Source organism: Vigna umbellata, chromosome 7, assembly GCF_029865625.1.
Source record: "Vigna umbellata cultivar VRB3 chromosome 7, Vumbellata_1.0, whole genome shotgun sequence".
Taxonomy (NCBI): domain Eukaryota; kingdom Viridiplantae; phylum Streptophyta; class Magnoliopsida; order Fabales; family Fabaceae; genus Vigna; species Vigna umbellata.
In genome coordinates, this window is record NC_142171.1 from 10,557,135 (window position 1) to 10,570,863 (window position 13,729).

Below are 13,729 nucleotides of genomic sequence, written 5' to 3' on the forward strand. Positions count from 1 at the left end.
TGTATCAAAAGATGTAGTGATATGTACAAGTTATTGGATTTTATTAAGAAAAATTAGGGTTATAAGGCTGCACATATCTCCCTTTGTGCCCTAGATAAGGTTCAACGCTAAAGATTCAAGGTCAAGTATATGCAATTTCACAAGGATGGTCCCCTGAACCTAGAGGTCAATGGTCACTAGAGCTATGGCCCCCTTCATAGCATCTCCACAACAGTCGAGTAATCAACTAGGTGTGGAAACACATATGAAGAAAACAGACTCTAGCTGGAGTTCTCACGATAGCCAAACAGGAAGTACATCCCAGAGTGACACCGCTACACAACTCCTCTAATTCTAAGTTACGCTCAGACCCGGGTATAGGGCCCCACTCATGATATGCCGAAAGTGTGTGTGTGAAGGGAGGAAATTATGCACACCCAAACCCTCACCTGCAAAACAACCAGAAAAATTCCCAGGCAGATATAAACATATTGTCTATCCTAGGGTTCAATATTCAACAATTATTGCAATTATTCTAAATATCAAGCATAGATAGAGAAAAGGGAAAGAAAAACACAAAGCAAAACCACATCGAATTCGCGCATCTAATTAAATGGCTCGACTCTCTAAAGGTCCCCAGTGGAGTCGCCATCTGTCGCAACCGGAATCGCGACGGGACGACGATCCAAATAAGAAACGGGTTTTAAAAAGGGATTTGGAGTCGCCACCATAGTTTATTATGGAAAACTATGGAAAAACCTCAAAACGATAAAGCACGGTCCACGAAAACCAAAGATTGGGTTCGGGAGTCGGTTACGCGTGGGGAAGGTGTTAGCACCCCCACAACGCCTGCCCTAAGGCAGTACCTTTAACTAAATGCACGAATATGATGTGGTTTTTTTTAAAATGTTTAATTATCCCCTAAAATAAAATTCTAAATAAACAAAACATATTTTTTAGTTTTTTTGGGCCCGACAAGGATTGACCTTGCTCCTACGTATTCTCATTCAAAATGAGAAATCAGGGTTACGTAGTTCTAGCTAAAAGATTGTTTGTTGTTTGGAAAAGCAGATGTTTTTAATTTTTGGAGATTTTTATGTTTTTAATATTTTTGAGAAAAAAGAAGGTAATGAGTACTAGGCCGATGCGAACGGTCGCACGAGTACTCATACCTTTAAAATGATATTTAAATATTTTTAATTATTTTTGAAAAGAGAGATAACGATATTAAGCACTAGGCCGATGCGAACGATCACACGAGCACTCATACCGTTATTTACTTATTTAGGAAGACTTGAGAGTATTGAGTGCTAGGCTGATGCGGACGATCGCACGAGCACTCATACCGTTATTTACTTATTTAGGAAGATTTGAGAGTATTGAGTGCTAGGCTGATGCGGACGATCGCACGAGCACTCATACCCTCGTTTAATATTACATAAATAAGAGAGAAAGGTATTGAACACTAGGACGATGCGAGCGATCACACGAGTGTTCAACCTTCAAAACATATTTTTGAAATTTTATTTAAGAAAGAAGAAAAGGTTTTTAGCACAAGGACGACGCGAGCGGTCACACGTGTGCTTAACCTTCAAAACGTATTTTTGTAATTTTATTTTTAAAAAAAGAAGAAAAAGGTTTTTAGCACAAGGACGACGCGAGCGGTCACACGTGTGCTTAACCTTTAAAACGTATTTTTTTGTAAATTTTATTTTTTTAAAAAAAAGAAGAAAAAGGTTTTTAGCACAAGGACGACGCGAGCGGTCACACGTGCGCTTAACCTTTAAAACATATTTTTGTAATTTTTATTTAAGGAAAAGAAGAAAAAGGTTTTTAGCACAAGGACGACGCGAGCGATCACACGTGTGCTTAACCTTTAAAACGATATTTAAATATTTTTTGATTATTTTTTTTTAAAGAGAAAGAACGATATTAAGCACTAGGACGATGCGGACGATCGCACGAGTACCCATATCATTATTTAAATTTTAAATCAAGAGTATTAAGTACTAGGCTGATGCGGACGATCGCACGAGTACTCATACCATTATTTAATTTCTTATTTTTTTCATCATTTTTTAATTTATAATTTTTGCAATTTTTATAATATGAAAATAGTATTTACATAAAATTTAAAAAAATGAAATTATAAAATATAAAGTAAGAATGCTATTTACGTAAGTATGTGTAAAGAGACCTAAAATTGAAACAAATTAAAACTATATTATTAAAATGGTACTAAATAATTAAAAAACACTAAGGCTATTTTATTTTTATAATTTCGTAATCTATATAATAAAAAGCTAACAAAACAAAACTTTATTTATTTATTTGCAAATGAAGATGCTATCAGATGTCCTAAAACGATTTATTTAATTTTATAATTTTATCTTCTTTTCTTAGTTTATGAAATAATATTCGCATAAATGTTTAAGATGAAATAAAAATGAGAATCTAAAATAGAAAATGAATTAGCATGGAAAGATACTAATAAAATAAATTGTGTAGTGAAAAAGTATACGTTCGGTGAATAACTATAAAGCAAGAAATAAAATAAAACAAAAACAATAACAAAATATATGAGGGGGCGCATGATTAAAAATAATGGGGTGTGTGAAATGAAAATAAACAAAATAAAAAAAACACAGAAATAACAAATGGGTAAAGAAAATAAAAGCAGAAAGTAAAAGAAATAAAATAAAAAAGCAACCCAATAAGCGTAAGGGTGTAGAGATGAAAAACCAGGGGTGCTTGACGAAATATTTAGCCCAAGCTTAACTTCTTTCACGTCAGAAACCTAGGTTTCTTTTATCCCTCCGGTGAGACGAAACACAACTCCTTCTTGCCTTTTTTTTTCCTTTCATTGGAAGAACCACATCACCATCAACACCACGTCTCAAACTCCGAACACCTATGCTCTTGTCAGAAGTCGCTCTAAACACTACGACTCCTTTTTCTTTTATCTATGACCTTATGTTTCAATAGATCAGCCTCCCACCATTCACGATTCCCTCACCCGAAATTCCTAATTTCATCTCCTCTTCAACACAAAATAGAATGCCCCACTTTCATCTATACTCTACTTCTTGCGGAGAAATAAACACCATGCCATGATCTCACCAATGCTCCCCTTTACCTGTCATCCGCCGCCGAAACTACACCGCTGAGGCTGATGATTGTCTCTACTTCGCCGTCGTCAGCCTTGGAGGCCGCCACGACACTACCCTCTCACTTTCCTCCTTCGAATGGGGCTCATCATTTCCCAAGTTCATCACCGTCACACCATAACGCCGTGACTGGGAATGCCTCCTCTTTATTGTGTTTTCTGTCTTTGCATGGAAGTGGCCCCCTGGGGTTTTTAGTGGTTGAAAGATGAAATTACAGTTGAAGTTGGGTGGGAGAATGGGATTCTATGACGTGCGTGCTGGAGGAAAATGAAGCAGGTGGAATGATGGACCCCTTTTATGTGCCCAAGCCAAGAATTGATTTCAGAGCGGATGATTCTGTTGAGTGAGTCCTGGGATCGTGCCTGTGCCTGATGGAGGATCTTTTTGTTATGTCCCCTGCAGAGTGCCTTCACGCGTGAAAAGTGTGCCTGATTCAAGGGAGGATTTCTGAAGAGAGGTCGTTACGGGTCAGAGTAGTGGAGAGCCAAAAAGGAACATGTCCTTTTTCTTTTTTTCTTTTTTTTTTCTTTTTTAAAATACTGAAAATCAAATGAAATAATAATAAAAAAAACACGAAATAAAATAATAATAATAAAAAACATGAAATAAAATAATAATAAAAACAACGAAATAAAATAATAATAAAAACAGAATTAAAATCATAAAAAAAACATAAAATAGAATAAGATACAATAAAAAAGAAAGACCTATATTATTTAGTTAACCGGACGAAATTGAGTGTTGACAATGAGAGCTTCAAGAGATTACATTGATTCCCCAACAAACATACAAGGTTTAGTTCACCATATTCATGGTGAACCTAGATGAATAACAATGAAAGTATGAAAGAATAAACCCAATAAAGGTGAAGAGGTAGCCTGAGCATCCAAGATCCTCCTTCAAAGGGGTGAAAGAGAGAGTGTTTGCCTCGTTTCTGCCAAAGATCCCTAACTAAAGGACGTGCAAGCCCTTATATACTAATCTAGAGTTACAAAAGATTACAAAAGCCCAAGCCCAAAAAGTGCCGCTCAGCGCCATTTACCGCTCAGCGGTGGTTACGCGTCTTCTTTCTTCCCCTCAGCGGCCATTTGCCCCTCAGCGGTTCCAACGCCACCTCTTGAGTGCCGCTCAGCGGTAGTTTGCCGCTGAGCGGTGCCTTCGACTTCTCCTTTTTGCACTCTTTCTTGTCTTTTCTAATGTCCTCTCTCTTATTCTTCACTTCTTTCACCAAATTCACTTCAAAACCTGCACAAAAACACTTAAATCAAGCATAAACCTGTCCAGCTCTCTTATTTCTGAAAATATAACAAAAGGCATGATTTCAAGCTAGTTTCTAAGTCTAAAGGTTGCTTTTAGTATCAACTTTAAGCATGAAAATAACAGTTTTTCAACTGTTATCACAACCCCAAACTTAGAACTTTGCTTGTCCTCAAGCAAATAAAATGTAACTCCATCTCCAACCAATTCATATGATGGTTTACTCATTCAAAATCCTCTTTTCAAGATAAGTAATAACTTCACTCAAACTTAAGACCAAGAGTTCAATCAAGATGTGCACATGCTTTAGTGTTCACAAAGTCATTTAAATTCCAACAAATGCTATTTTTCATGAATGATCAATCAATTAAGCATGGATGTTCATGTGCTTATGGAATATTTCCTCACTAGGTAAAGTGTTTCACTCAACACACAAGTGTATAAGAGGTAAAGTGTTTCACTCATTCACTCCACTATCACAATGTCACATGAATCAACTTTGCCTTTCATTTAACCACAATCAAATACATTCACAAGCATGCATCATCACAAGGACTTTTCAATGGCTTATAATGTGGCTGGGCTAACAAGAAAATTGGTTTTTCTGGATCACAAAATCCTTGAGTTAAGAGAATCATAACAACACAATCTTCTTATTCATTCCCAACTTTCTTTTGCCTTTGCTTTTGCATTTGCATTGAGCTTTGCTTCTTTTTCTTTTCTTTTCTTTGCATATTCTTACTTTTTAGCTGTTAGCTCAATGCTTTTTCCTTTTTCATGTTTCCCCAATAACCCCAAACTTGAACATTTAACAATACCACACAAGATCTTCTACTTAACTCAAGGTAAAGATTTTCAATCAAGGGTGTTCAGTGTATATTTAAGGCTAAGGGTTCAAAGGATAGAACACAACGTGTTCTCTTTTAGAAGGCTAACTTTATGAATTTGGCCAATAAAAAGGGTTTCAAAAAACACGGCCTTTGATCATATGATGCAAAACAAGCAATTGATTCAATCATAGAAAACCTGGGCAAAGTCATTCATGCTTTCAAAGTAATAGCATTCAACAATAATAACTCTGGAGCTCAAAACCTCACATATAAGCTCATTCACATTTGACATGCACATCCTGCTTAATTTCACAATCACAATCATGATATTATGCATTTGTTCACAAAGCTTGTGAATCACCTGTATAAGCATTTTAATGTGCACATCATCTCAACATCAATCAATCAATAAGCATCATCAAGCATTACTTATCACACAATCACAGTTAATAGCAAACCATCATAACAAACCAGGTGTTCAATAGAGTACATCAAACCCTAATCTAAAAACAAAAACAAATAAGTTCAGAAAACTTAAACCATAAAAGCATAATCATATGATAGCATTCATCAGTAAATGCTATCTCAGCTCCTCATCAGTCCGAGCTCTCTGTATCTTCCTCTTCCTCTTCATCATCATCTTCATCAAATGCATCCTCCTCCTCTGCTTCATCTTCCTCCATATCTCTGGCTGAAGCTTCAGCTGCTCCAGCTCCTCCATATACTGGTTCTTCTGGCCAAGCTACCACATTATGGAATTCATCCATAGTCCACCTGTGTGCTGGAGGGGTATCATACATCCCCACTATCATCTCAGCCGTGGCCACCTGCCCTCTGTGGATGGACTGCAACTGAGCACCTATAAGAGACATATACATGTCCCTCATCTTGAATGGTTCTGCCTCATGAGTATCAGCAGAAGTCCTGCTCTGTGCTGGCCTTCTCTCTCTACGAGCCTGGCGTGGTGGCACTGGCTGGGCTGCCTCCTCACCTCCACAGTACTGTCTGTAATAGGCCTCATCTATAGCTTTTCTTGGCCTCTCAAATGGTGGAACAGAAGTGTCCACCCCAGCTAGCTTGCAAAGGTGAGTGATCAAAGAAGGATGTCCCAGTGGTGCTTTGTTGTTTGAGGTGTTAGCACACACACTAATCTCATCAGCTATCACCTGCCCAATATTAACATTCAAGTTTCTGATAACACAGTAGATGAAGAGTGCCCTGCTGAGAGTAATATCTGACACATGTGAACATGGCTGAATGTTGGCATGAGAAAATGCCATCCAATACTTTGCAAGAGGAGTCAAATCTGTCCTCCTAATATTAACCACTGAGCCAGATCTATTCCTTTGGAAGTGTTCTCCAGGTATGCACAATACTCTCTCAACATCCTCAAAGTCAGCACCTTCCTCCATGCTAAGAGCAAACTGGCATTGCTCACCAGCCCACACGGTATCCAGAAAGTTATTGATGGAGTCAGGATCATACCTGATAACATGGCCTCTAACATAGCCCAAATAATTCTCAGCTGGATAATCACCAATCTTCTTTGCATTGGTGTAAAATTCTTTCACCACAGCTATGTTGGCAGGTGATGGATAAGTGGCTAGCTTCCCCCAATCATTCCCTAACACTTGCTCTCCAAATTGAGGAGCAAAGTTAGGTATCATTCCAACCTTTCTCTCCATTAGAAGTCTCCTGTCCTGAACCACCCTAAAGTGCTTCTCATGTTTCCTAGAGAGGAACCTGCCATTATGGGGCTGCTCTGGTTCCTTTTCCTTTCTCTTGGTTGCCATGGTTTTCAATCTCTTTCCTGAAGAGGATGCCATTCCTGCATTCAAACATAAATCCAAAACCACAGAACACGATGTTAATCATTAGTAAACACAGAACACAACTCCTTTCGAAGCTAAACCACCGCTGAGGGCCAGAATTTCCCCTCAGCGCCACCAGTGCCACATTCAAACACGCAATAAACCAGAAAAAGCAAATCTGGCAGAGTGCCGCTCAGCGGTAAATGCCGCTCAGCGGTGATCTGCAGATTTTTGCAAATCTTGTTTTTAAACTGTCCTAACTCCACCCAAATGCAATTTTCAGTTTTTCAGTTCATAATCAAGCAGTTTAATCGGTTCAAACATCAAATATATCATCAAATCATGCATAGAAATCAAAACCCCTAAATATTCATGCTTTGACAATCACAGTCAATTTCAAGAACCCTAGAATGAACAAAATGCATTTTACTTACTTGGGTGGAGATGCTAGATGATATGAGAATGCTTCCAAACTAGAATGCTCTCTTCCAACCCCAAACTTTGATAGCACACTAGTGTAAAAGTGAGTGGAAGAGAAATTTTCTAAAGAGGGAAGAGTAAAAAGATGTGGGAAACCTAAGAGAAGGTGTGTGGAAGTGTTTGTGCAGAGAGAAGTCTGGAAATAAACCCTAAACGCAGCTTGGGGTATAAAAATACCCTAATGGGCTCGGGTCCCGCTAAGGGGAACTAAAGCCCAGTCTGCGAGAGTACCGCTCAGCGGTAATTGCCGCTCAGCGGCACTTTCTTGATGTGCTCCTCTCCTTCTTTTCTTGACCTACGTGCCTTCCCTACATGTCCCTCATAGGTTCCCTGCAATTCAATGTTAAAAATGCTTATGCAAACCCTAACTAAAATAAACAAACAAAAACAATCAATCAACTGGGTTGCCTCCCAGGTAGCGCTTGTTTAACGTCACGAGCCTGACCCAAATTCCACCAACACCCATCAGTAGGTGTTTCCAACTTACCAGCACCCATCAGTAGGTGCAAAATTTTCTCACCAACACCCATCAGTAGGTGTTACAAACCTAACATCCTTCAGTAGATGCTGGATCCAACAAAAATATTTACAAAACTAATGTTCACAAATTAAAAATTACAAAACCAAATCAAAAGTTTTTAAATTCACTGGGTTGCCTCCCAGCAAGCGCTCTTTTAATGTCATTAGCTTGACCCAGTAAAGCTCAAGTTCCTTCTTTTTCTTCTTCTTCCTACTGAACTTCTTCAGAAATTTGATCAAACCAGGAACCTGTTGCAATGTCTCAATCATAGGAACTTTAATCTCCAATTTCTTGAAGATTTCCATAAAGCACTTAAATTTCTTTTCCTTCCTATGATTCTTCTTTAGATGAGGATGTGATTTTTCATGTGATTTCTTCTTCTTTCCTCTCATCTTCTTTTTCTTCCTTTTTCTCTCCCTAAATTTTCTCTTTTTCTCTTCTTTTATTTTTTTCTTCCTTTCTCTTTTTCTCCTCAACTTCCTTATCTTCACACAAATTTTCTTTCTCTCTTTTCTCTCAACCAATTCTTTTTCTTTTTCTTCATCTTTATCTTTCTCACTCAACTCTTCTTTCTCTTTTCTCTCTACCCTTTCCTCATCTCCCTCTAATTTTTTCCTCATCAAGAATCTTGTCACTTTCAGTGATAATGACTTGCCCTTCCTCCTTAAGGTTAACATCAGTATTAACATCATCATTTAATATCTGACTAATGTGACGAAGTTGCATCTCCATTCTTTTACATGATTCTTCAATGCTTTTCTGAGTAGAGTCGGAATTTTTCAAAAATCGTTGAAGGGTGTCCTCCAACCTATCCAAACTTCCTGATAGAAAGGGTTGTTGCTGCCATTGTTGTTGTGGTTGGTTCTCAAATTGTCCAGCAGCTTGCCAAAATTGGCTTTGATCCGTGCTTGAGTGAGGTTCCCACCATTGGTTGAGATTACTTTGGTAGAATTGAGTGCCCCTATAATTAAACTCTTGACCAAATTGCATTCTGCAGACATTAGGCACAAAACCCTAAAAACAATTGTTAGCACAAAAAGATAGAGAAAGAAAATAAAGATTGAAAAGATATAAGAAGATAAGAGATTTAGAAGATAGAATCAAATAAAATAAAACCTAATCTAAAAAATAAAATCTAATCTAAAAGATAAAATAAAATAAAATCTAACCTAACCTAAAAGATAGAATAAGAATAAAATAAAATCTAACCTAAAAAGATAAAAAGATAAAATCTAATAAAATAAAATAAAATCTAATCTAAAAAAATAAAAATAAAATCTAACCTAAAAAAAATCTAATCTAATCTAACCTAAAATAAAATCAAATCAAATAAAAACCGAAAAATAAAAAACAGAAAATAAAAATAGAAAACAGAAAAACAGAAAACAGAAAAATAAAATAAAATCAAATAAAATACAAACTGAAAAATATAAACAGAAAAATAAAATAAAATTAAAAAAATTCGAAATTTAAATTAAAAAAAAAAAAAAAAATAAGTCAAAGATAATCAATAATCACACAAATTAACCAGTTAAACCACGAGTCCCCGGCAACGGCGCCAAAAACTTGATGGACAAATTTGTAAGCACCAAAATATGATGTCACAAACTTGTTTCACAATCGGCAAGTATGACCGAATCGTTCAAGTAATAAAACTTGGTAAGACCAAGTATCGTTCTTCCCAAAGGACTCACGGCCTAGTTTAGTTATGTGATTTCTTGATTAGCTAAGACTTAAGAAAACAATGATTGAAATTTTAATATGCAAGACGAAAATAAACATGTATGCATGAATTGATCAATGGCAAAGACATAAGATAAACACTTTCAATGGATTAAATGAATGAATATGTTGTTGGGGGTCAATTTCATCTCATCCACTCTCATATATTTTAGGAATTCCTCTTTCAAATCATCATTGTTAATGCCACTCTCTAATGTACCATTCTAGATGGCTTCTCCCTAATCAAATAGTTCATACAATTCCTAGCATTCCTAATGATTAGTTCATGAGTGCAGGAGCTTAAGGCAACCAATATAATGTTGTCAGTAAAATATTGGGAGAAATTCCCCGGATCTAGATTTCCCCGTACGTGTCCGTATCAACAAAACCAATAATCATGCATTAGAATGAGTTAAACAATGCAAGCATTGAGCAAAGAGGAAAAACCCTAACTAATGATGAAAAGAAAGCATATGTCTTAATTCAAAGATGTATTCAACAAATCCATATATGAGAGCTTCAAGAGATTACATTGATTCCCCAACAAACATACAAGGTTTAGTTCACCATATTCATGGTGAACCTAGATGAATAACAATGAAAGTATGAAAGAATAAACCCAATAAAGGTGAAGAGGTAGCCTGAGCATCCAAGATCCTCCTTCAAAGGGGTGAAAGAGAGAGTGTTTGCCTCGTTTCTGCCAAAGATCCCTAACTAAAGGACGTGCAAGCCCTTATATACTAATCTAGAGTTACAAAAGATTACAAAAGCCCAAGCCCAAAAAGTGCCGCTCAGCGCCATTTACTGCTCAGCGGTGGTTACGCGTCTTCTTTCTTCCCCTCAGCGGCCATTTGCCCCTCAGCGGTTCCAACGCCACCTCTTGAGTGCCGCTCAGCGGTAGTTTGCCGCTGAGCGGTGCCTTCGACTTCTCCTTTTTGCACTCTTTCTTGTCTTTTCTAATGTCCTCTCTCTGATTCTTCACTTCTTTCACCAAATTCACTTCAAAACCTGCACAAAAACACTTAAATCAAGCATAAACCTGTCCAGCTCTCTTATTTCTGAAAATATAAACAAAAGGCATGATTTCAAGCTAGTTTCTAAGTCTAAAGGTTGCTTTTAGTATCAACTTTAAGCATGAAAATAACAGTTTTTCAACTGTTATCACACGTATTAGCTCTAGAATTACTACGGTTATCCGAGTAGTAGATACCATCAAACAAACTATAACTGATTTAATGAGCCATTCGCAGTTTCACAGTCTGAATTAGTTCATACTTACACATGCATGGCTTAATCTTTGAGACAAGCATATGACTACTGGCAGGATCAACCAGGTAGCATTCGTGGCTGACGACCCATCGCTGCCCGCGCTAGGGTTGAGGGCAACAACCACCGTTGCACACACTTCCCAAAACGCGCCCAGCTCAGGGTGTCGTTCCTCTTATGAAACCAAACCAAACCAGCTGCGTCCCCCTCTCTCGACCCTGCACTCGACACGGGTGGTAAAAAAATCCGATGCCACACACCACCCGGTCACGTTCCAAGGGCAAGGTATCCTTCAAGACACGCTAGGCTTTCCTGCTTTCTGACTCGCCCCCTCAGCGGGTTGGTAGTCCGCACACCAAAGGGGCTGCCTTACTTCCCAGTTCCACAAAGCATGTCTAGATCTCCACCAAGCACTTCTCACGGTTTGTGAACAAATCTTTCTCACACCCCCCGCACGTGGACAGTACACGGTTTCCTTTGTGACGTTGCTAAGCTTTCCTGCTTTCCGACTCGCCCCCTCAGCGGGTTGGTAGTCCGCACACCAAAAGGGCTGCCTTACTTCCCAGTTCCGCAAAGCTTGTCACGCATTCCGCCATGCACTCCCCAAGACGGGTTGTGAAGAACGATATTGCCCACAACAATTTCAAACACAGGGTCTCAATCGAGGTATGCAACCGATTCTTTTGGTCCCCGGGTCGCTAAACCCGAGTTAATGAAATGCACCGCATCCGAAAGAGCCGTCCCAACACGTGCGCCACGAAGATGGTTCTTACGCCACCAATGTGGAACGCGTGCCGGACGATGAGATCCTCCAACACCTCCCGGAGAAGGCGTGGATGGATAGGATTCTAACCAGCCACACATATACCGTCTAGTGGGTAGGCAACACAGGGACTGAACGAGCATCACCACCCGAGGCACCGGGTGCAAAACGAACAGGATGCGTGTTCGACCGTTCGATGCGCGAGGCATGGAGCCAGCCAACAAGAACATCCTCATCACAACTCACACGCCCTCACGTTCGCATAGGCATCACACCACGAGACGGTCCACCCCCCACCTGCCACAGGCAAGCAAGCAAATGAAAACATCAAGTGACGCAACACCAAGCATCGCTAGGCATGAAATGGGAACAATCGAAATAATAAGGGCCGCTACACGATCGCCTGCCTGGTCGGGGCTGAGCCAGGACTTTCGGAAATGACCGCTTGTCAAGCGAGGCCCTCTCCCAAAACCCTTCCGACCGAGGCCAAAAGATCCATCACAAACGTGGTGGAAGGTTTGATCTTCGGTCCGAAGAGCGTGCGAGAAAACCACACAAAAGACACTCACTTTTACCTGTCTGGGGTCGAGAAGTTCCATGACCTGCTGTCATTTCCACAGCCGGGCCACTTTCCTAATCAACCATGGAGCGGCGCGATGACGCCCCATTGCCTGGGTAGAGATCGAAAAACGGTGCGAGGAGCCCCCAAGGCACCACTCTCGCACACCAGCCAAAGTGAGTCAAGCTGGCGTGAAGAGCTGCTCCCCCCCTATAAGGGGTTATTTTGCAAAAGGCAGATTTGTACAAGTAGATACACTTTTTGTGAGCAGACATAAGTCCATATCTCGAGCTACACAAGGAATTTGGACGAGATTTTTTGCAGGGATCCTTAGAAAAATGGTATCTCCTACCCCACCAAGTTTCATAATTTATCTCCAAGGGGAAGTATTTTTTTTATTTTTTCCAAAACCCGAAAACCCGTAAAATCGGGAAAAATGGAAAAGTGCATCTAGAGGTCGAGTTTTGAGCTGATTTTTTCCAGTCCACTTCATACCACCATAAGTAAGCTTCCCTCCAAATTTCATTCAATCCGCTCGCGGAAATTTTGTTTTATGACGTTTTTACAAAACGGCTAAACTTCAAAATTTTAGAACTACCTCAAGATGGTTTGGTTTTGCAACCAAACCTTCACAGCATTGTTTTGGGACCATTTGAAGTGTTTTCCAACCCATAAGTCTCATAAATCATGACTTTGAAAAATTCACAAATTTTGGCCCCAAGCACCATGCACCACAAACTTAGCCAAGTTTCACCACCAAACTTGGCTAGCTTCAAAACCCACCAAAATGAAAAATTTCTTGCACCAAGATTTTTACAGTAGCCTTTTGGTGATATAAAGAGGCCATTCCAAGAACCAAACCCCAAAAACCACCACTTTGAAAATTTCCCAAAACTTGGTCCATGCACCACAAACTTAGCCAAGTTTCACCACCAAACTTGGCTAGCTTCAAAACCCCCCAAAATGAAAAATTTCTTGCACCAAGATTTTTACAGTAGCCTTTTGGTGATATAAAGAGGCCATTCCAAGCATCAAACCCCAAAAACCACCACTTTGAAAATTTCCCAAAACTTGGTCCATGCACCACAAACTTAGCCAACTTTCACCACCAAACTTGGCTAGCTTCAAAACCCACCAAAATGAAAAATTTCTTGCACCAAGATTTTTACAGTAGCCTTTTGGTGATATAAAGAGGCCATTCCAAGCATCAAACCCCAAAAACCACCACTTTGAAAATTTCCCAAAACTTGGTCCATGCACCACAAACTTAGCCAACTTTCACCACCAAACTTGGCTAGCTTCAAAACCCCCCAAAATGAAAAATTTCTTGCACCAAGATTTTTACAGTAGCCTTTTGGTGATATAAAGAGGCCAT